The sequence below is a fragment of the Aulonocara sp. 'chitande type north' Nkhata Bay genome, linkage group LG11 (assembly GCF_057382095.1).
Source record: "Aulonocara sp. 'chitande type north' Nkhata Bay isolate Kocher_YH1m ecotype deep benthic linkage group LG11, A_spYH_male_GT1.1, whole genome shotgun sequence".
NCBI lineage: Eukaryota > Metazoa > Chordata > Actinopteri > Cichliformes > Cichlidae > Aulonocara > Aulonocara sp. 'chitande type north' Nkhata Bay.
This window is the reverse complement of record NC_141354.1, coordinates 931104-952427: the sequence shown is the minus strand read 5'-3', so window position 1 is coordinate 952427 and position 21324 is coordinate 931104. Positions and strand designations below refer to the sequence as shown.

Genomic DNA, 21324 nt, shown 5'->3' with positions numbered 1-21324 from the left:
CCAAAAAGTTCTACTTTGGTTTCATCTGACCACATGACATTCTCCCAATCCTCTGCTGTATCATCCATGTGCTCTCTGGCAAACTTCAGACGGGCCTGGACATGCACTGGCTTCAGCAGCGGAACACGTCTGGCACTGCGGGTGTCACGGTGCGGCATGGCACACCGTGGAAGGAGTGGGGAAGGAGGACCCAGGCGCGGTACTCTGTGTATAAACAGTGCGTTTATTTACAGTGATGGAAACAATAACAGTAAATCCCCGTGCTCTCCCGTGACTCCCGTGTCGTGTCTTCCCAAAAAGTCCGTGCTCCGTGTTCTCCACTCTCGTGTGTCCACACACACCCCGTGCCTGCTGCCCTCCGATGTTCCACGCTCCTCCTGAGGGGAAAATGACAGAGGCAGCCGTCAAGACACTTAATTCCAGTAGGCATACACTCAGACTTTAACTAAGCAGAAGACTAACGTGGAGTCTCATGGAATGATCCCGCGTCGGTGGGAGCTCCAAGACTCTCTTAAGTAGCTCCCCCGACGAGGCCTGATCAGCAGCAGGTGTGTGGCTTCGGGTGTGGCCAGTCCCCTTGCAGGACCACACCCTCCAGGCCTGACGCCGCCTATAAACAGGTGCTCAGCCACACACACACATATATATATACATACACACAAGCACAGAGAAGGGAAGCAACACCAAAATACATATAATAATACTAATAATATAATTCATAACTGCTCAGGGATCCTGGGTCGCTCAGACCCAGGACCCTGACAGCGGGATTTGATTCCCTGCCGTTGTAGTGTGTTACTGATGGTGACCTTTGTTACTTTGGTCCCAGCTCTCTGCAGGTCATTCACCAGGTCCCCCCGTGTGGTTCTGGGATCTTTGCTCACCGTTCTCATGATCATTTTGACCCCACGGGATGAGATCTTGCGTGGAGCCCCAGATGGAGGGAGATTATCAGTGGTCTTGTATGTCTTCCATTTTCTGATGATTGCTCCCACAGTTGATTTTTTCACACCAAGCTGCTTGCCTATTGTAGATTCACTCTTCCCAGTCTGGTGCAGGTCTACAATACTTTTCCTGGTGTCCTTCGAAAGCTCTTTGGTCTTGGCCATGGCGGAGTTTGGAGTCTGACTGTTTGAGGCTGTGGACAGGTGTCTTTTATACAGATGATGAGTTCAAACAGGTGCCATTCATACAGGTAATGAGTGGGGGACAGAAAAGCTTCTTACAGAGGACGTTACAGGTCTGTGAGAGCCAGAGATTTTCCTTGTTTGAGGTGACCAAATACTTATTTTCCACCCTGATTTATGAATAAATTCTTTACAAATCCTACCATGTGAATTCATGGATTTTTTTTTCACATTCTGTCTCTCACAGTTGAAGTGTACCTCTGGTGCAAATTACTGACCTCTGTCATCATTTTAAGTGGGGGAACTTGCACAATCGGTGGCTGACTAAATACTTTTTTGCCCCACTGTATATACCATCAAAACAGTGTACATCACTGTCACAACAGTGTTTATTTTCATTCAAAGGCTTTATGATTTTTCCTATAATGGTGGGCCAGTCTCTAGTCAAAATGCCCGGGCCAATTTTCTGTCCCAGTCCAGCCATGTATGTAGCTCATCTGCAGTCTGGTGTTGCCTACATCTTCCTGTTCAGAAGGCAGAATTTCTGAGTTCTGAGTACAATCGAAAGCACCACGACTGCAGTTTTTGTGTTGGATGTAAAAGGCGCACATGACGCTGTGACGTAGGCTAGAATCATGGCAGCAGTCAATGACGGTCCAGGCGTGGGATTTCTCTCGTGGAAATATGCACATTATCTTTTCCTTTCTATTGGTAGGTGGCACAGTGCACTTGTGGCAAGTAAGCAAACTAGAAGACTGGCAAAGTTATGGAAGAAACACATTAACAAGAGAATTCTGAGTAAAACCAAAGTTACTTTCCCTAGTAACTAGTTACTTTGAAAGTAATGAGTAACTTGAAGTAACTGAGTTACTTTTGAGAGAAGTAACTAGTAATGTAACTAAGTTACTATTTTAAAGTAACTTACCCAACACTGGTCCCATGGCAACCTAAATGTTTCTTCACCCTTACTGAATCAGTTTGCCATGAAATTTCCCAGTTTAATCTTTTTATATATTAGTGCAATACATCAGAAATCCCACACTGTTGTACAGCACAAAGCATTTATCAGTTCTTTGCGCCACTCCATTGTCTCATTGGTCTGAAATCGATCACAGCAGTTCAGGAGTCCTCAAAAATTTCACTGATTCACAGCAGAAGATTATTCCCACTACACACCACACACACACACACATCACCATCAGTCTTTTTGACTGGGGGGCCTGTGTTTTTCTGAGGTCATGGAAGATCAATGTTGACTCCATGGCATAATCATCTGAGGAATAAGATTAGCATATCTTAGCCCGATTGAGTTGTCTCATGAATGCAGTGGGGAGGGCTGATTAAGGATTGATAATCCCAGTAGGAGCAGTTGTGAATTTCAGGAGGCAAGGAGAGAGAATGGAGGAAAAAGAGAATGGAATAGTGGAGAAATACTGACTTTGAATGTGGCACCCAAAACCATTTTTATTCCAAATGAATAACTAACCTTAATCATAATCATTTACAGCTTGCCTGATTTTGCTTTATTAATTCACATATATATCACCTATTACATCTCATAAAAATATTTTTGCAGTGTCACCATGTTCAGGGTCTTTCCAAATTTTGTCTAACATAGAGGTTTGTTGAAATTCCAACTTTTTTAGGTACTTGAAAAGTGAGAGGATGATGAGAACTATATGTTTAACATAACATCAATGTAAAAATATATACTGACCATCAAGAGCACAGCAAAAACAAGATTTATACACAAAAAGTTGCCTAAAGAAGTAAGGGAGTTTTCAGACATTACAGTAAAAACCCAAAACAAATCCATGTTGGGTGACACTTTATAATACCCACCCAGTATTGAACATCATTAAGGTATTAGTTAAAACTTAATTCATCTTTTAAAAACCAATACTCCCTTTTAGCTTGTCATTTAGAAACATTGATGTAAATAGTTGCTTTGTATTTCATAGTAATTTCACACTATTAAGCATTATTAAGGTATTAATAAAGTATTAGCAAGTGCTGAATTCATCATTTATATAGCATTAATCATCCCTAGTTTGCCATTTATAAATAAAGATATATTATTATGAATATGATTATTACTAGTAGTGATGTAATTGCAGTGATATCTGTATATAGTGTAACAGTAACAGATGGAAAAACATATCTGTATTTATAAATGGCATACTAAGGAGGAGCCCTCGCTGATACCTCACTAATGTTTAATGGTGTGACATTACAATAAAATGCTACCAAATAGTTTTGTAGAATTTATTTGGGAGTTGTTAACGGTTCATGATATAATTTTAAAAAGTCTATGTAAATGATTAATAAAGCATTTAAAGGCACATTTGAAATGAGCTAGTTGTATTAATAAAGGTTTTATAACTATTTCATATTCTAATTTGTGGTTAATTTAGATGGTAACTAGTTGTTAGTTCACTTTTTTCTGTGGCTTTATTAAAAATGAGAATCATCTATATCCTACAAAGCATTTACAAAAGGAAACTAAAATGCCACCAGAACTTTGAGACTCGAACAAGTTTCAGCTATCTTTACAGTAAAAGAAGGGAAGAGACAAAGAACAAAATGATGCAGAACATATAAATATGTATTGCAAGACATAAACATAACTGAATAGGTGCAGAACTAGAGTGTGAATTTTACAAGGGTTTAAAAGAGAAAGCGTCACAGTGAGCGATTGGAGCCACAGGGTACTTTAACTTAAATATACTGCTCAAAAAAAAATTCATGGGACATAAGACTGGCATCAAGTCTGTTAAACTTGTGAGACATTGATCTGGTCAGTTAAGTAGCATATGGGGTTGTTAATCAGTTTCACTAGTTCTACATTTGGCTAGAATCAGTGTCACAACTGATAGCATGAAGTGATAACTGCAGAGATTCCACAAGTAGTCCAACTCCTCCAGGATGCCAAATCAATACGTGACATTGTCTGAAAGTTTGCTGTGTCTTCCAGCATAGTCTCAGGAGCATTCAGGAGATTCCAGGAGACAGGTAGTTACTCTTGGAGAGCTGGATCGGGCCGTAGAAGATCCTTAACCCATCGGCAGGACCTGTATCTGCTACTTCTACAGTGCACAGAATTAGCAGGTCCACCACTGGTGCCCTGTGCTTTTCACAGATGAAAGCAGGTTCACCCCGAGAACATGACAGATCTGAAAGAGTCTAAAAAAGCTGTGGAAAGCATGATACTCCCTGTAACATTGTTCAGTATGACTGGTTTGGTGGGGGGGGGGGGGGGGGGGTCAGTGATGGTGTGGGGAAGCATAGACCTCTACAGTCAGGCAACTCTGAGTAGCATTTTGAGTTGTTGGCATGAAATTGGACTAGCCTGTGCATCCTTTTTTCACTGTGAATTTTGGGGTGTTTTTGAATTTGGCCCTCAACCTGTGCATCAAAATGACGTGGCATCCTTTTATTCCTAACACATTACCTAGTTCATATTGGTATAGATGCCCGGCATGATTGTTTTCCCCACTGAGATCTTTTCGAAGTGTGCCTTTAATTTTTTTGAGCGGTGTATACTGAAATGTCATCATGAAAAAAATAACAAAGATTAAAAATCAAACAATGTTCTAAAAACAGTAGTGAGTATTTCAGACAACTTCACAAACAAGTACAACCACAAACAAAGTATCTATCATATTAAACTGTTAATGCCTATTTTAAAACTTTAGTTTAAATTCTTGACTTTGTTTCTTGAGTTCAAGCAAAGACATATGGCAATATAGTGTAGCTTTAAGTAAAATGTGACATGAAAAAAAATTGCCATTCAGGTTAAGGCAGAAATATGCAATAGTCAAAGTCAAAGTCAAAGTCAACTTTATTGTCAATTCTGCCACATGTACAGGACATACAGAGAATAGAAACTACGTTACTCTCAATCCCTAGATAAAATAGTAAATGAACATTTAAATATAAGAGTGATTAAAAAATGCAGGTAAAATAATTAAAAAGTAAAAATTTAAATAAATACAATACAATTTTACATATAACAAGAAAGCTATACAATATACAATATAATGGGTAAATGACATTGGGTGTAAACCAGGCAGAGTAGTGCAAATAGGCAAATAGTGCAAATGGAGATTTAGTAATGTACGGTAAGTGGTAGTGTAACAACAGAGTCTTATGAGGTAATGGCAGTCCAATGCTCCACAAAGTGACTGGTAACTGGTGCAGGCCAGTGAGTGAGTCAGAGTGTGTGTGTGTGTGTGTGACAGAGTTCAGTGAGACCGTGGAGGAGAGAGGGGAGAGGGGGCAGAATCGGGAGGGAGTTAAGCTTCCTGACAGCCTGATGGATGAAGCTGTCCTTCAGTCTGCTGGTCCTGGCCTGGAGACTTCGCAGTCTCCTCCCCGACGGCAGCAGCTTGAAGAAGCTTTGCATTGGGTGCGTGGGATCAGCCGCTATGCAAAGGGCTTTTTTAGTGAGACGGGTGCTGTAAATGTCCTGGAGGGAGGGGAGAGAGACACCAATGATCCTCTCTGCAGCTCTCACTATGCGTTGGAGGGTTCTATGACAGGACGCATTGCAGGCTCCAAACCACACAGTGATGCAGCTCGACAGGATGCTCTCGATGGTGCCTCTGTAGAAAGTGTACATGATGGGGGCTGGTGCTCCTGCTCTTCTTAGTTTGCGGAGAAAGAAGAGACGCTGCTGTGATTTCTTGGCCAGTGCTGTGGTGTTGTACGTCCAGGAGAGATCCTCTGTGATGTGCACACCCAAGAACTTGGTGCTGCTCACTCTCTCCACAGACGCTCCGTCAATGGTCAGAGGAGCATGTTGGGTGTGCATTCTCCTGAAGTCCACAACAATCTCCTTCGTCTTCTCCACATTCAGAGAGAGATTGTTGTCAGCACACCACGTGGCCAGGCGTCTCACCTCACTTCTGTAGTCGGTCTCATCCTTGTTGCTAATGAGACCCACCACCGTTGTGTCATCCGCAAACTTGATGAAGAGGTTGGAGCTGTATGATGGAGTGCAGTCATGGGTCAGCAGAGTGAAGAGGAGGGGGCTCAGCACACATCCCTGCGGGGCCCCCGTGTTTAGAATGATGGTGCTGGATGTATTACTGCCGACCTGTACTGCTTGAGGTCTTCCGGTGAGGAAATCCAACAGCCAGTTGCACAGTGAGGTGTTGAGCCCCAGCTGGACCAGTTTTTGAGTGAGCTGTTGGGGGATTATAGTGTTGAATGCTGAACTGAAATCTATGAACAGCATTCGAACATATGAGTCTTTTTTGTCCAGGTGTGTGAGTGCCGAGTGGAGTGCAGTGGAGATGGCATCATCGGTTGAGCGGTTTGGCCGATACGCAAACTGGAAGGGATCCAGGGAGGGGGGCAGGACAGTCTTGATGTGTTGCATGACTAGTCGTTCGAAGCACTTCATCAGGATGGGAGTAAGTGCAACAGGACGGTAGTCATTAAAGCAGGAGGGAGATGACTTTTTTGGAACCGGAATGATTGTGGTGGCTTTAAAACATGTGGGGACGACAGCCTGGATGAGTGATATGTTGAAGATGTCTGTGATGACATCAGTGAGTTCCACTGCACAGTCTCTCAGTACACGACCAGGAATGTTGTCAGGACCCGGAGCTTTACGTGCATTGATCCTGCTGAGGGATCTCCTCACGCTGTCCGGGGACAGAGTCATCACCTGGTCACCAGGAGGGGGTGGGGTCTTCTGTGCAGTGGTGCTGTTTTGGACTTCAAAGCGAGCAAAGAAAGTGTTCAGCTCGTTCAGCAGGGGGATAGTGCTATCACAGGTCTGTGGTGGGGGCTTGTAATCTGTGATGGTCTGAATGCCCCGCCACAGGCTCCGTGAGTCTCTGCTGTCTTTGAAGTGATGAGATATTTTCCTGGAGTACTGTCTCTTAGCCTCTCTGATGCCACGGGAAAGGTTGGCCCTAGCTGTCCTCAGGCTTGCCTCGTCTCCATCTCTGAAGGCAACATTCCGAGCTTTCAGCAGCCTGTAGACCTCTCCTGTCATCCATGGTTTTTGATTGGCCCGGACAGTTATGGTTTTCGTGACTGTTACATCCTCAATACACTTGTTGATGTAGGCAGTAACAGTCTCTGCGTACTCCTGGAGGTCAGTGGTGTTGTTATAGGTGGCAGCCTGCTTAAACATGTTCCAGTCTGTGGTGTTGAAGCAGTCCTGTAAAGCCTCTGAAGACCCTTCTGGCCACACTTTTATCCGCTTACGAACCGGTTTGGTGACTTTAACGAGCGGTCTGTAAGCAGGCATTAGCATGACAGTGATATGGTCTGAGGCGCCGAGGTGGGGGAGGGGAAAAGCTTTGTAGTAGCTAAAGATGAATCATTTACACAGTCTGGGGCATGATCAGGTTCAAACCTCCCTTTCCTTATGTCTAGTATGCTGGGGTCTTCCCATGATTCATTCACTATGTGTTTATACACTACTCTGCATTTAATAATTATTTAATATTGATCTCTTACACAATGTGTCTTTCTCAAATCACCCCCAACCAGTCGGAGCAGATGGCTGCCCCACCCTGAGCCTGGTTCTGCTTACGATTTTTCCTGTTAAACGGAAGTTTTTCCTTCCCACTGTCTGTTAAATCTTGGTGAAAGGGGGTTGTTTGATAGTTTCCCTCTATTATTTTAGGGTCTTTACCTTACAGTATACAGTTGTGAGGTGATTGTTGTTGTGATTTGATATCATTTATATAAAATTCAATTAAAACATTACATTGAAACTAAATTTTCAAAATGATACCATGAACCAATAACAGCTACTAAATAACAATTTATTTAAAAAAATGTATAAATGACATACTAAAATGAAGTGATTTAAAATTCTATATGGATTCTATAAACACATACTTTATATGGATTCAATTTTAGGTTGGATTTGCCCTGAAAAATACTTACTTGCCTTACTTTGAGCTTTGGAGTAAAAAAAAAATGGAACATTCCTTACAGACTTCTTGTTCATTGTTTATTGTCTACATGTTTGTCCTTAAATATTCATACATAAATTCCAACCTCTGACATTAGCTGTGACAAGGAACCACAGAGGGCTCATCCACATTTTGTGCCAGTTTCTGTCAGAGCATATAAAGAGCCCATTACTGTGTCTGTTTGAGTAGCCGCAAATATCATTAGCAAGTCCTCCATGCCACCTCTGATTGCTTTTTGTGGCTCTCCAGTGGGGTAAAGGTTACCTTGCATTCATTTACTGAGGCCATTACCTGCATATTCACACCAGATGCCATTACACATTATCAGAGTGTGACTGACAGATGCCAGAAGTGATCAGATCCAGCGGTTTAAAGTGGATGCTTACTGCCTGAAAATACACCTCCTGAGCTCTTAGATGTCAGCATGAAATGAGACAGACACTCCAAATGAGAGAACAGCTCAGGCTAATATCCCATCACAAATGCTATTTACTCTGGGTGTCTGGGTTTAGCTGGCTGCCCATAACTCTGTCTGCCCAAGCTGTGTGTTGCACGGAAGGAGCTCTGCCAGAAACATTTCTCTTGGAACCTAAGAAGACATTCGCAGTGTTTCAACCAGAATGATGCATATCAAATACATCCAAATTTTTGTCAATCATATCTAAAATCTCCTCCAAAAGCAGGCTAAGTGGTAGTCAGAGAGTGGCACAGTACCATGCTGGATCACCTTACAGCTAACATACAGGAAATAAAATTATTTAGTAAGTCTTGCATTTTTGATGGTCCCTTCCTCGTTTATGGATGAAGCTGCATTCATCATTAAGAGAATACCACAATTTTGAAAGGCAACATAATGGCAAACAGTCATCATAGTGTATGGCTTCCCTGAAAAAAATAGTAGAGGTTTTCACTTCTGCTAATTCCACTCAGTGCAGAATCTGAGCACTGTACCCGACTCTTTCTTCCACATCAAACATTCACGATATAACTCTGTAAAATTTAAAACTGAATATAATTTAGCATTATGAGGTCTATACAGTATTAGATGTATAGAATAGATGTCTCCCCTATTGGCTTCTCTTCATTGGTCCCTGTTAAATCCAGAATTTTCACATACAAGGTTTTGTATATTCAGGCCCCATCTTATCTTAAAGACCTCATGACCCTAACAGAGTACTTTGCCTCACATTGTACTTTTAAAAACCCTATGAACCACAAGTAAGTCAACTGTCTGAAAGCGGGGGGCAGATACTGCCAGCTTTTCTGGGCACCTGGAGCCCCTGGGACCCTGACCTCAGCTTGCACTGAGGAGCCTGGTCTCCAGCGGGATTGGCTGCCTGTCCTCTTAGGTCTTCAGTACTCTTGGGGGCTGCAGATGGCCTGGTTTCACCAGATCTATCTCTGCCTGCCTCTGGCTCGTGGGGGATGTTATTGCAGCTTCCCATCCTCATTGACAAGTACACTTCATAACAAAGACAAACACACACCACAAGAGGATTGTTGATTTATGTAGGTATTTCAGAATCAGAATCAGAATACTTTATTGATCCCTGGGGGAAATTATTTTTTGTTACAGTGCTCCATTTTAAACCAACATTAAGACAAGACAGACAATACACTAACTAAGAATAGTACAATATATACATATATATACATACATACATACGTCACTCATAAATAAATAGTTGGAAAAGAAACGTGTAGTTGTAGCAGCAAACAGTTTATTATTTATTAGGGGTGCAACGATACTCGTATCGATATTGAACCGTTTGATACAGTGCTTTCGGTTCAGTACGCATATGTATTGAACAATACAAAATTTTTAAATTTATTTTATCAACTTTCCTTCTGACGATGCTGTCTGTGTTGAGTGCTCAGTGGATCGAACCCAGAATCACTGAGCTCAGGGCAAGTTAGCGAGACAGAAGTTAAGCTCTCCTTGCAACATGGCAAATTGAACCTCCCCCACCCTCATTCAGATCTGGCGTTTGGAACTATTTTGGTTTTCATGTGACGTATGACCCTGAAGGTAAGCGCGTCATGGACAAAAGTAAAACAGTATGTCGGATGTGCCACCCAATGCTCAATTACATTGGTGGGAACTAGTGCGTTAGCGCAGTTATCTGTCACGGAGGAGCAGGGAGGACTCGGCGCAGACTGAAATCTTAGAAAAACAGGTTTATTTACACACTCCAGGTGCACTATATACAGGTGAAGGAGAAGGGGGCCAGGGTTCCCAGGGGTGCAGAGCGGGGTCGGGAAAAGCGTCCAGAGTCTCCAAACCAAACACGAGAAATCTGCATACAGAGAACAAGGGTTAGCACGGAACTTTCACGGACAGAGCTCAAAACTGGCTGAGGCTAAAGTAGCACTGACGAGCATTATTCAATAGTCCAGCGGCGAGGTGCTCTCAGTCACTGCCTTAAGTAGCGGGAGCAAACAAGGTGAGGAGCCACAGGTGATTGCCTACAGGTGGTGGAGGCCGGGAGCTCACAATGAGCTCCGCCCAGGCAGCGAGCAGAGAGAGAGGAGAGAGAGAAAAGACAAAACATAACATGTAGCCAGGGGGCCAGCTGAGCAGGCACGGGGACCATGACAGTACCCCCCCCCTCAACGGGAGCCTCCCGGCGACCCACCAGGCTTACCCGGATACCGACGATGGAAGTCCCGGATCAACTCCTTGGCCAGGACAGCCGACCGGGGCACCCAGGATCGTTCCTCTGGCCCGTAGCCCTCCCAATCCACCAGGTACTGGAAACCCCGTCCCCGGCGCCGAGAGTCCATAATACGAGTGATGGCGTACACCTCCTGACCATCCACAAGCTGGGCGGGCGGAGGGGCCCTAAGAGGGGGGCACAGCGGGCTGGAGAGCACGGGCTTGACCTGAGAGACGTGGAAGATGTTGTGTATGCGCATATTGCGCGGCAGCTTCAGGCGAACAGACACCGGGTTGACAACAGAGTCAATTTCAAAAGGCCCAAGGAAGGTGGGCGCCAGTTTCTAGGACTCAGCGCGAATAAGCACAAAGCGAGTGGACAGCCATACCTTCTGACCCGCGGCGTATGCAGGGGCAGGGGTCCGACGGCGATCAGCGAGGGCCTTGTTTCGCTCCTTAGTTCGGAGCAGGGCCGCTCTGGTAGTACGCCAGGCCCGACGGCACCTTCGGAGGTGGTGTTGCAGAGAGGGGACCGCATGCTCGCCTTCAAGAGCAGGAAACAGCGGCGGTTGGTACCCCAGAGAAGCCTTGAACGGCGACATTCCCGTGGCGGACGACGTGAGGCTGTTATGAGCGTACTCAATCCACGGTAACTGGTCGCTCCAGGTGCCTTGATTGTGGGAGACAACACAGCGAAGGGCAGCTTCCAGCTCCTGGTTGGCACGCTCCGTCTGTCCGTTGGTCTGAGGGTGAAAACCAGATGAAAGACTAACCTTTGCACCCAGGGTCATGCAGAACTCTTTCCAAACCCGCGAGGTGAACTGAGGGCCTCTGTCGGAAACGATGTCGTCAGGGATGCCGTGCAGCCTAAACACATGTGCCGTGAGCAGTTGAGCAGTCTCCAGTGCGGTCGGGAGCTTTGTGAGGGCAACAAAATGTGCAGCCTTAGAAAAACGGTCCACAATGGTTAGTATTACTGTGTTACCTGAAGAGGACGGCAGCCCCGTGACGAAGTCCAGGGCGATGTGGGACCAGGGCCGGCCAGGAGTGGGGAGAGGCTGGAGCAACCCGGACGGCGGTTGGTTGGGACACTTGTTTTGAGCGCACGTGGGACAGGCGGTCACATAGTCTCTAGTGTCTTTTATCAGGGAGGGCCACCAGAAGTAACGTTGCAAGAAGGAGATCGTGCGATGAAGTCCAGGGTGGCAGGAAAAGCGGGCGGTGTGACCCCACTGGAGAACACGTGACCTGACGGATGTGGGAACATAAAGCCGCCCTGGTGGGCCCGTCCCTGGGTCGGGTTCGGTGACTTGCGCCTCGAGGATTTGGGATTCAATCGTCCAAGTGACTGCTCCGAACACGCAGGAGGAGGGGAGGATGGGCTTAGGGTCAGGGTCTTTCTCCGTAACGGTGAACAGCCGGGAAAGGGCGTCAGGTTTTACGTTTCGTGACCCGGGCCTGTAGGTGAGAGAAAAGTCAAACCGTGAGAAAAACAGAGCCCACCTGGCCTGCCGGGAGTTGAGACGCTTCGCTGACCGGATGTACTCCAGGTTTTTGTGGTCTGTCCATACAATAAAGGGATGCTCAGCGCCCTCTAGCCAGTGCCTCCATTCCTCTAGTGAGAGTTTCACAGCCAGCAGCTCTCGGTCCCCAATGTCATAATTCCGCTCCGCTGGTGTGAGGCGGCGAGAGAAGAAGGCACACGGGTGGAGTTTACCTTTAAAGCGCTGAGACAGGACTGCCCCAACCCCCGTCTCCGACGCATCCACCTCCACCACGAACTGTTGGTTGAGGTCAGGCTGTTGAAGGATAGGAGCGGTGGCAAACCTTTCCTTTAGGCAGGCGAACGCCTCCTGGGCTGGCGGGTCCCACTGAAACGACACCTTCGGGGAAGTAAGTCTTGTGAGAGGCAATGCGATCTTACTATAATCTTTAATGAAGCGCCTGTAGAAATTGGCAAAGCCCAAAAAACGCTGGAGCTGCAGGCGATTTGGGGGCTTGGGCCAGTCTAGGACTGTTTGGACCTTTGCCGGGTCAGGCTTCAGATTACCTTGAGCGATGATGTACCCCAAGAACGCCACTGAGTCTACGTGGAAGTCACATTTCTCCGCCTTCACAAAGAGTCTGTTCTCCAACAGGCGCTGGAGAATCTGTCTCACATGGACTTCGTGCTCCTTCACAGTCTTTGAAAAAACAAGAATGTCATCAAGGTAGACAAAAGCACAGCGGTTAATAAAATCCCTGAGGACATCATTGACTAGCGCTTGGAACAGCAGGGGCGTTCGTCAGACCGAAGGGCATTACCAAATACTCAAAATGACCAAGATGTGTATTGAATGCCGTCTTCCACTCGTCTCCCTTTCGAATCCTCACTAGGTGGTAAGCGTTTCTCAGATCGAGTTTGGTGAACACTGTAGCCCCTTGAAGTAGTTCAAAGGCAGAGGAGAGAAGGGGCAGCGGGTATTTGTTTTTGATCGTGATTCTGTTGAGGCCATAGTCTATACACGGCCGGAGGGTTTTGTCTTTCTTGCTGACGAAAAAAAACCCCGCACCCACAGGAGAAGAAGAGGACCACATAATGCCCGCGGCCAGCGAGTCGGTGATGTATTTCTCCATTGTCTCTCTCTCAGGTTGGGTGAGACTATACAAGTGGCCAGAGGGAAGCGGCGCCCCCGGGAGGAGGTCAATGGCACAGTCGTAGGGCCTGTGGGGGGGGGAGCATTTTTGCTTTGTCCTTGCTGAATACTGCTGCCAGGTCGTGATAGACAAAGGGAACAGCGGACAAATCGCACTCCTCTGTGGGCTCAACTGTGGTTAGCTGAGTGACCGGGGGGGTGGCAGTTTTAAGACAGTTCATGTGGCATTCCACACTCCACCCCGTAACACGCTCTTTCTTCCAGTCTATCTGGGGGTTATGTTGCACCAACCAAGGGTAACCTAACACAAGTGGTGCAAACGGTGTCTTGAACACGAAGAAGCTAATCCTTTCAGTATGGTTACCGGAGAGTGTGAGAGACAAGGGTTCAGTAATATGAGTGATGTCTGGCAAACGTTGGCCTGATAAGGCAGACACACGGAGCGGATTTGTCATGATCCGGAGTCTGCGACTCCGTGTTTGTTTAGTTTATTAGTATTCTGTGGTTTTGGTTACCTTGGGTGTTTTTACTCTTCTGTTTCATGGTTCATGTTCCTATGTTCTGTGTCCCCCAGTCTGTGTTAAGTTGGTGTGTTATGTCATTGCGTGTATGTGTTTCCTGTTTTATTGTGAAGGTCTGCGTCTTATGTGAGTGTTTCAGTTTGTCTCCCTACTCTCGTCACGTGATCACTCCCAGCTGTGTTCCCACCTGTATGTAATCTCCCTGTGTTCTCTGAGTGTATTTAAGTTGTGTCTTCTGTCATAGTAATTGCTGGTTCGTCTGTATTGTTTCCCCTCGGTCTCCCTGCGTCTCCCCGTATGTATTTCCCCGGACCTCCCTGCATCTTCGTTTCTGGTTTGTCTTATTAGTTTACCCAGTTTAGGTTTCTAGTTTCATGTTTTGCCACCCTTGCTGTTTGTATCGACCCACTATCATAAATAAACACCCACCTGCACCAGAACTGCCGTCCTTTTGGTCCTACTACAAATCCACACGGCTTGCCCCGCAAACCGTGACAGGATTAGGCAAAGCTGTGGTAGCAACGTTCAGCTTTGTGGCTAGTGAGATATCAATGAAGCTCTGCTCAGCACCAGAGTCTATTAATGCAGAAAGAGGGTGAATCGCTGTCTGTATCGTGAGCTTTGCGGGCAATGTTAAACGTGGATGGGAGTGTTTACCATACAGGTCGCCCACCAGTACCCTCTCCATTACTGGTGGGCGCGCTCTTTTGCCAGAGCCGGGCAGGTGGAGATAAAGTGACCCTTACGGCCGCAATACAGGCACTCACCAGCGGAGAACCGACGCTGACGTTCCGCGGGTGAAAGGCGGGAGCGACCTATCTGCATCGGCTGCTCTCCTTCCTCGCCCCCGCTGTACTCACGGGCTCCTCGTGACTCGGGGGAAGGGTCTCTTGTTGCCCGTGGCTCCGACGATGCGTGCCTCCGCACGCTCCGGCGCGCACGCAGCCGATCATCCACCTGAATACACAGCGACGTAACAGCCTCCAGAGATTGAGGGAGTTCACGCATCATTAATTCGTCCTTTAGGTCGTCGTTGATGTTATTTAGTAACGTGGTCCTTAATGCCTCCTGCCCCCACTTTGTTTGCGCTGCCAGGGTCCAAAAATCAACAGAATAATCAGCCATGCTGCGCTTACCTTGTTTAAGGTTGAGTAAGCGGTGACCGGCAGCTTCTGTGCTGGAGCCCTTATCAAACACAGCCTTAAACTTGGAAAGGAAGTCAGCATACGTAATTACAGGGTTTGCTTGAAGTTGAGCCTGCGCCCAGGTCAAAGCACGGTCACGTAACAGCTGAACGAAATAGGCGATCTTGACCTCATCGCTAGAAAAGACATGTGGCAATTGGCGAAAATGCATAGCGCACTGCATCAAAAACCCCGCGCACTTCCCCAGCTCCCCCGTGAATGCCTCAGGTGTGGGCAACAGCTTATCCAAAGACACAGAGGAGAGAGGTGGTGCAGCAGCGCTTGCAGCAAAGCCTGATGTTACCTGAGGAGATGAGGCAGAGGCTGGGCGCTCCGGGGGGCTCGTCTCGGGGGGGCTCGCCTCTAGTGGTGTTCATTGGGCGACGGCCAGAGCCAAGGCGGCCACCTCTCCACTGAGCCAGACTAACATCTGCTCGTGCCGGTGTAGTAGCTCCTCCAAGGTAATCGGGGCCGGGGCCGAGGAAGCAGAGTCCGCTGAGTCCATGGTTGGCTGGACTATTCTGTCATGGAGGAGCAGGGAGGACTCGGCACAGACTGAAATCTCAGAAAAACAGGTTTATTTACACACTCCAGGTGCACTATATACAGGTGAAGGAGAAGGGGGCCAGGGTTCCCAGGGGTGCAGAGCGGGGTTGGGAAAAGCGTCCAGAGTCTCCAAACCAAACACGAGAAATCTGCATACAGAGAACAAGGGTTAGCACGGAACTTTCACGGACAGAGCTCAAAACTGGCTGAGGCTAAAGTAGCACTGACGAGCGTTATTCAATAGTCCAGCGGCGAGGTGCTCTCAGTCACTGCCTTAAGTAGCGGGAGCAAACAAGGTGAGGAGCCACAGGTGATTGCCTACAGGTGGTGGAGGCCGGGAGCTCACAATGAGCTCCGCCCAGGTAGCGAGCAGAGAGAGAGGAGAGAGAGAAAAGACAAAACATAACATGTAGCCACACAGGGCCAGCCGAGCAGGCACGGGGACCATGACATTATCTCGTTAACGGAGATTTGCCGTGTTGTGGCGTTAATGTCATTTCAACGAGATTAACGCTGACAGCACTAGTGGGAACACAACGAATATGACTGCACATGTACACTGACATCATCCTAGTGCAAAGACAAGTGGAAGCAGGCAAAAGCAACAAGCACGCATGCTACAAACTTTACCCGAGTCGTTTAGACAGCCGTTAGCACATGATTCTCCTTATGGGGACCTGATATGTTTAATATGCTGCTGAGAATATAGCCCAGAAGAAGCGTATAGTATAGCTTTTAATTTAGAAAGAGCCATTTCTCTGTAATAAACTCTGTTTTCCGGGGTGATCGTGGCTCAAGAGTTAGGAGTTTGCCCTGTAATCGGAAGGTTGCCGGTTCGAGCCCCAGCTTGGACAGTCTCGGTCGTTGTGTCCTTGGGCAAGACACTTTACCCTTTGCCTACTGGTGGTGGTCAGAGGGCCCGGTGGCGTCAGTGTCCGGCAGCCTCGCCTCTGTCAGTGCGCCCCAGGGTGGCTGTGGCTATAATGTAGCTTGCCATCACCAGTGTGTGAATGGGTGGATGACTGGATATGCAAAGCGTTTTGGGGTCCTTAGGGACTATTAGAAGCGCTATATACTGTAAATACAGGCCATTTACCATTTTCCAAAGATGAGTGATTTCTCAATCAGATAGATTTATTATTTTATCCCTTTGTTGTTTCAGCAACATTAAATTCAAAAACTGTACATTTGAGTTAAAATATATATTTATAATTTTAATAAATGACAAATTAAAAAAGCATGAACATTTTTTTGTATCGAAAAAATATTGAACCGTGATACCAAAGTATCGAACCAAACCGAACCGTGAATTTTGTGTATTGTTGCACCCCTAGTATTTATGTATGTATTTCTGCCTGTCCTGCCTTAGACATTATATATGACAATGTATTAACTGAAATAACACTAATAGAAATGAAGAAATAAACAGATAAATCCTGAACAAGAGGAGCCTGTAGTGAATTTATACAGCTGATCTTGGAAAAGTAAAACATGTTTCTCACAACAGTGCACTCAGATTATTCTGACTGCAAAAGTTGCTGGAGAGGAGAGGACAAAAAAAGAGAAGTGAATTATGTCCAGAGGTAAGCTGATTAAGAAATTTTCATCCACCCAATTATTTCCACTAGTCATCTCAAATCACCATAATTAAGAGCAAAGTGTTAATATCACGGAAGAAATCAAGACTGCCTTTTATCTCTTATCATGCACATGATTTTTATCGATAGGCTGGCAAAGCGTGCTGTTTTTTCTACCTAATGATTCAAATAATGTTCTAAAAGCTTCCCACCAGATCTTTATGTAATAGTACAACAAAGGATGTAATCTGGGCGCTGAGCTACACCTAGCCTTGATATGTCATGGTCCTGGGTAATTAGACCCAGTGTTTTGAATTTTCTTGTATTTTGATGTCATTTTGTATTATTGTTTATGTTTAAGTTCACTTTGTTAGTCTTGAGTTTATTCTGTATCAACGAGGATGTTCTGTTTACCTTCTTGATTAGTAGATTACCTCATGTGTCGTTTTACTCTGTGTTTATGTGTGTGTGTGTGTGTGTGTGTGTGTGTTTATATATGTTGTATGAGTGCTTGTGTATTGTTTCCGTCCTCATGTTTCATTCTATGTTCCCCCCAGTTTGTCATGTCTCCTCTCTCCCTTGTACTCCCACATGCTCTCTCGCTCCCTCTCGTCTGCCTTTCCCCCACTTTTGTCTTCTTTACATAAACTTCTGATGTCCCATCAGGCACCAGGTGACTGAAGCCACTCCTGAAAGAGGCTAGGAGGCGGCCCGTCCAAGTCTTCTGCCCCGTCAGAGTGAAGCTGTTGCACTAAGAGTGGGAGTTACAGATGCACGCTGCCTCTCGGGCACTGTGGACTGACAGCACGCAGCTCTGCTGGCTGTAGGATGGCCAGCAGCGGTACTCCACGTTCCCAGAAGTGCCCATCCCTCGCATCACAGTGTGATCTTTGATTATTGATGGAGACAGGTTCTCCAGGTGTAGGTCAGACTTATAGAGGTGGAGGATGTGTTCAAAGGCCTCCAGTGTCTGATTGATGTCAGCTTTCAGCTCCCCTGTGGCGTTCATGATGCGGTCTACCAGGTGTGTGAGGCCGGGCGGGGCCTGGTGAGGCAGCAGGTAGGTGAAAAAATACCTGTAGGCGTTGTAAATGTTCCTCTTCTCGTTTAGCCCCTCACACACACCCCAAGCTGAGCAGGGCAGAGTAAAGTTTCTGTGTGGAAACTGGAGAGTACAGTCTGCGTCTGTGTGACAGGTGGTCTCCTCCGCGCTGGCATCATCCAGGTCCGTGAGCTTCAGCGAGCCGGACACTGTGACAAACTGCCGAGGCTGGAAGTCCAAAGGGCCACGGAGCCCAGAGGCGACTGAGAGAGGAAGTGGAGGAGCCGGACCAGGTCCAGACACACTCTGAATCTGTCCACCCAGGGGCTCTGGGGCAGCTGGATCATCTGGAGAGGGTTCCCCTGCTCCAGATTGACTGTGACTCTTTCGGCCTCTCCTTCTCTTCCTCCTTCAGCTTAATGATGTTCAGATGCTGGAGTCTTTGGAGAAGGACCATTTCTTTGCTCAGCTTGAATGAAACAAGTTTTAAATTAAGGCAACATGGTGGCACGGTGGTTAGCACTGTTGCCGCACAGCAAGAAGGTCCTGAGTTCAATTCCAACATCAGGCCAGGGTCTTTCTGTGTGGAGTTTGCATGTTCTCCCCGTGTTTGTGTGGGTTCCCTCCGGGTACTCCGCTTTCCTCCCACTGTCCAAAGACATGCAGCTTGTGGGGATAGGTTAATTGGAAAATCCAAATTGCCATTAGGTGTGAATGTGCGAGTGAATATGAGCGCGAATGGTTGTCTGTCCCTGTGTGTTGGCCCTGCGACAGACTGGCGACCTGTCCAGGGTGTACCCTGCCTCTCGCCCTATGACAGCTGGGATAGGCTCCAGCGCCCCCCGCGACCCTGAGAAGCGGAAGCGAATGGATGGATGGATTAAAAAAAATTATACAAGATAATTGAAACTAATTTGAATTGAACAAATATTTAAAATATAATCTGATCATTTTTAGAGCAGCCTTCGGGATCTCCACGTATTAACATGCTATTTTTAGACATGATGGATAGCATTAACAACCTAGTAGCTGCAAATAATCAATAATCATCCACATGATTATTAACAGACAAAAAGAAAACATATTACTGCTACAGAAATAGTTTTCCATACGAGATCACTGCAAAAAAGTGCAGCCTTACCTAATGTCCACCCTACTGTTACTCATTTTATATTAACAGGAACCCCGACTATTATGACAAGTTACTCTAAATATATTACAAATTATCTCCACTACATAAAAACATACTTGAGAATAACTACAGTGTTTTTGTTATTCATTAAATCTTTGTTGTTTGAAACTATTTTGGAGCCGTGAGAGCGGTCATGTTTTTGCGCACTCCGTGCATTCTGGGACGATGACATATATAGGTTGTCGGCAGTATAGGCGCTTTCATTCTGCTAACCTGTTATTGCAGGAGAGGAACTGCCATGCCACATTATGCAGCTTTTTGTTGTAATTTCCTGTTGAAAGGCAACAAAGGAACAGATGTAAGTCTGCACAGCTTTCCTCATGAGAAAAAAAGAAGAAAGCAATGGGAGGATGCTTGCGGTAGAGTACAACTCCCACAAGACCCAAGGCTCGTCATTTTAGCCCTGATGCGTTCAAGGCATTTAGTCGACCACAGTTGCTAAAAGAGGTCACATGTGCATCTGGTTATAAGCGAAGACTGAAACCAAATGCAGTCTCGACAATTTTTCCCCATAAGGTGACCGTGCCACCACGCTAAGAAATGCAAAGACAAACAGATGCTAGACAATTTCCTGGATGATGGTAAACAATAACAGTAGCAGACTTTATCTACAAATATTATCACCAATGTGCCCATAACCCCCTTGATGACACAGTCCAGAGATGCAAGCTTTGGTTAAAGCCAGGATCTGAAGCCCACAATTGTTTTCATCTTCATCTAAACTAAGTACTGGATGACTATTTTCATCCTCTTTCTCGGTTTGCTCTGGTTCAAACTGGAAAGGTTGAACAGAAGCCATCGACATGTGCTGCTTACTGTAAACATGATGCGGTGCAACCGTATGATGTTACTACGCAGAGTGCAGTGCTAGGTAAATAACTACTAGTAAATCGGTTTTATATAAAATGTGCTTAAAAGGAAAACATCTGGCATATTTGTCTTAACATGTCTTAATAACTGGGGTTCTTTTTAAGATTTAAAAATCTAGTTGGTATTTGTATGGCGAGTAGCTTTCAGTAATAGTAATAAATTACACAGCAATAGTACATTCATGTAGTTGTAAAATGGATGACAATATATTAAGTAATCCAAAGTATTCAGAATACTGCATTTGACAATAATGTTAATTTCTAATCAAGGATGATCTTAATAACATCACACCAATGTCTAATAGTTCATGATTTCATCAAAATCATTCAATTTTCAAGTTCAATTTGGTTGAATACTTTGTGACACTAAATTTTGCTGTAATTGAAATTCCTTCAGTTTTCATTGCATACATTGAATGATCACAGCTGGACTGATTTGTGTAAGCCTATTCCTAGATGCTGCTAATAGCCAGCTGGTTTTTAAGAAGTAAAGGGGAAATTTTTCACCTATGCAGTAGTACTCTCCAGTGCCCAACAAATAAATTGGTGTAGGCCTCCTTTGATTCTTACCCACATTTGTATTTTCTAGCTCCTAAGAAGAGCTAATCTAACTTTGTGAAATACGTCCCTATGCTTTTGAATTCCTGCATGTCATTAAAACTAAAAATTACATTTAGAACTAGTGGCTGTCCAAAAAAAAACATAACATCAAACAATAATGCATAAGCAGCACAAAGTCTAATTTCCCTGTGCAATACCATCCTCTACAGTGTTTGCCAATCACTTGAGTTGTGTAGCAGTCAATAATGGGTAAATCAGTGACTGAAACTGAGTGGTGAGAAAAGGCTGACAGCATGGTAATGTCGCTCCATTTTAGCCTTAAGATCAGCCAGCATGTAACACAAAGTGACAGGCAAAGCCGACTCCAAAAATCAAAGCTTCCTTTAGCTTCCACATTCTGCGAATGGAACTATTTGAGTGGCTTAGAAAAACTTCAAAGCCGTGGAAAAGGGGACTTTGAATGTGAACTGCT

The 21324-nt window shown here is 45.6% G+C and overlaps 1 pseudogene; it reads right to left on the bottom strand.

The window, feature by feature from the left end:
- Positions 1-17123: 17123 nt before the first annotated feature.
- On the bottom strand, positions 17124-18687 carry LOC147318285 (extracellular tyrosine-protein kinase PKDCC-like; annotated as a pseudogene).
- Positions 18688-21324: the final 2637 nt, after the last annotated feature.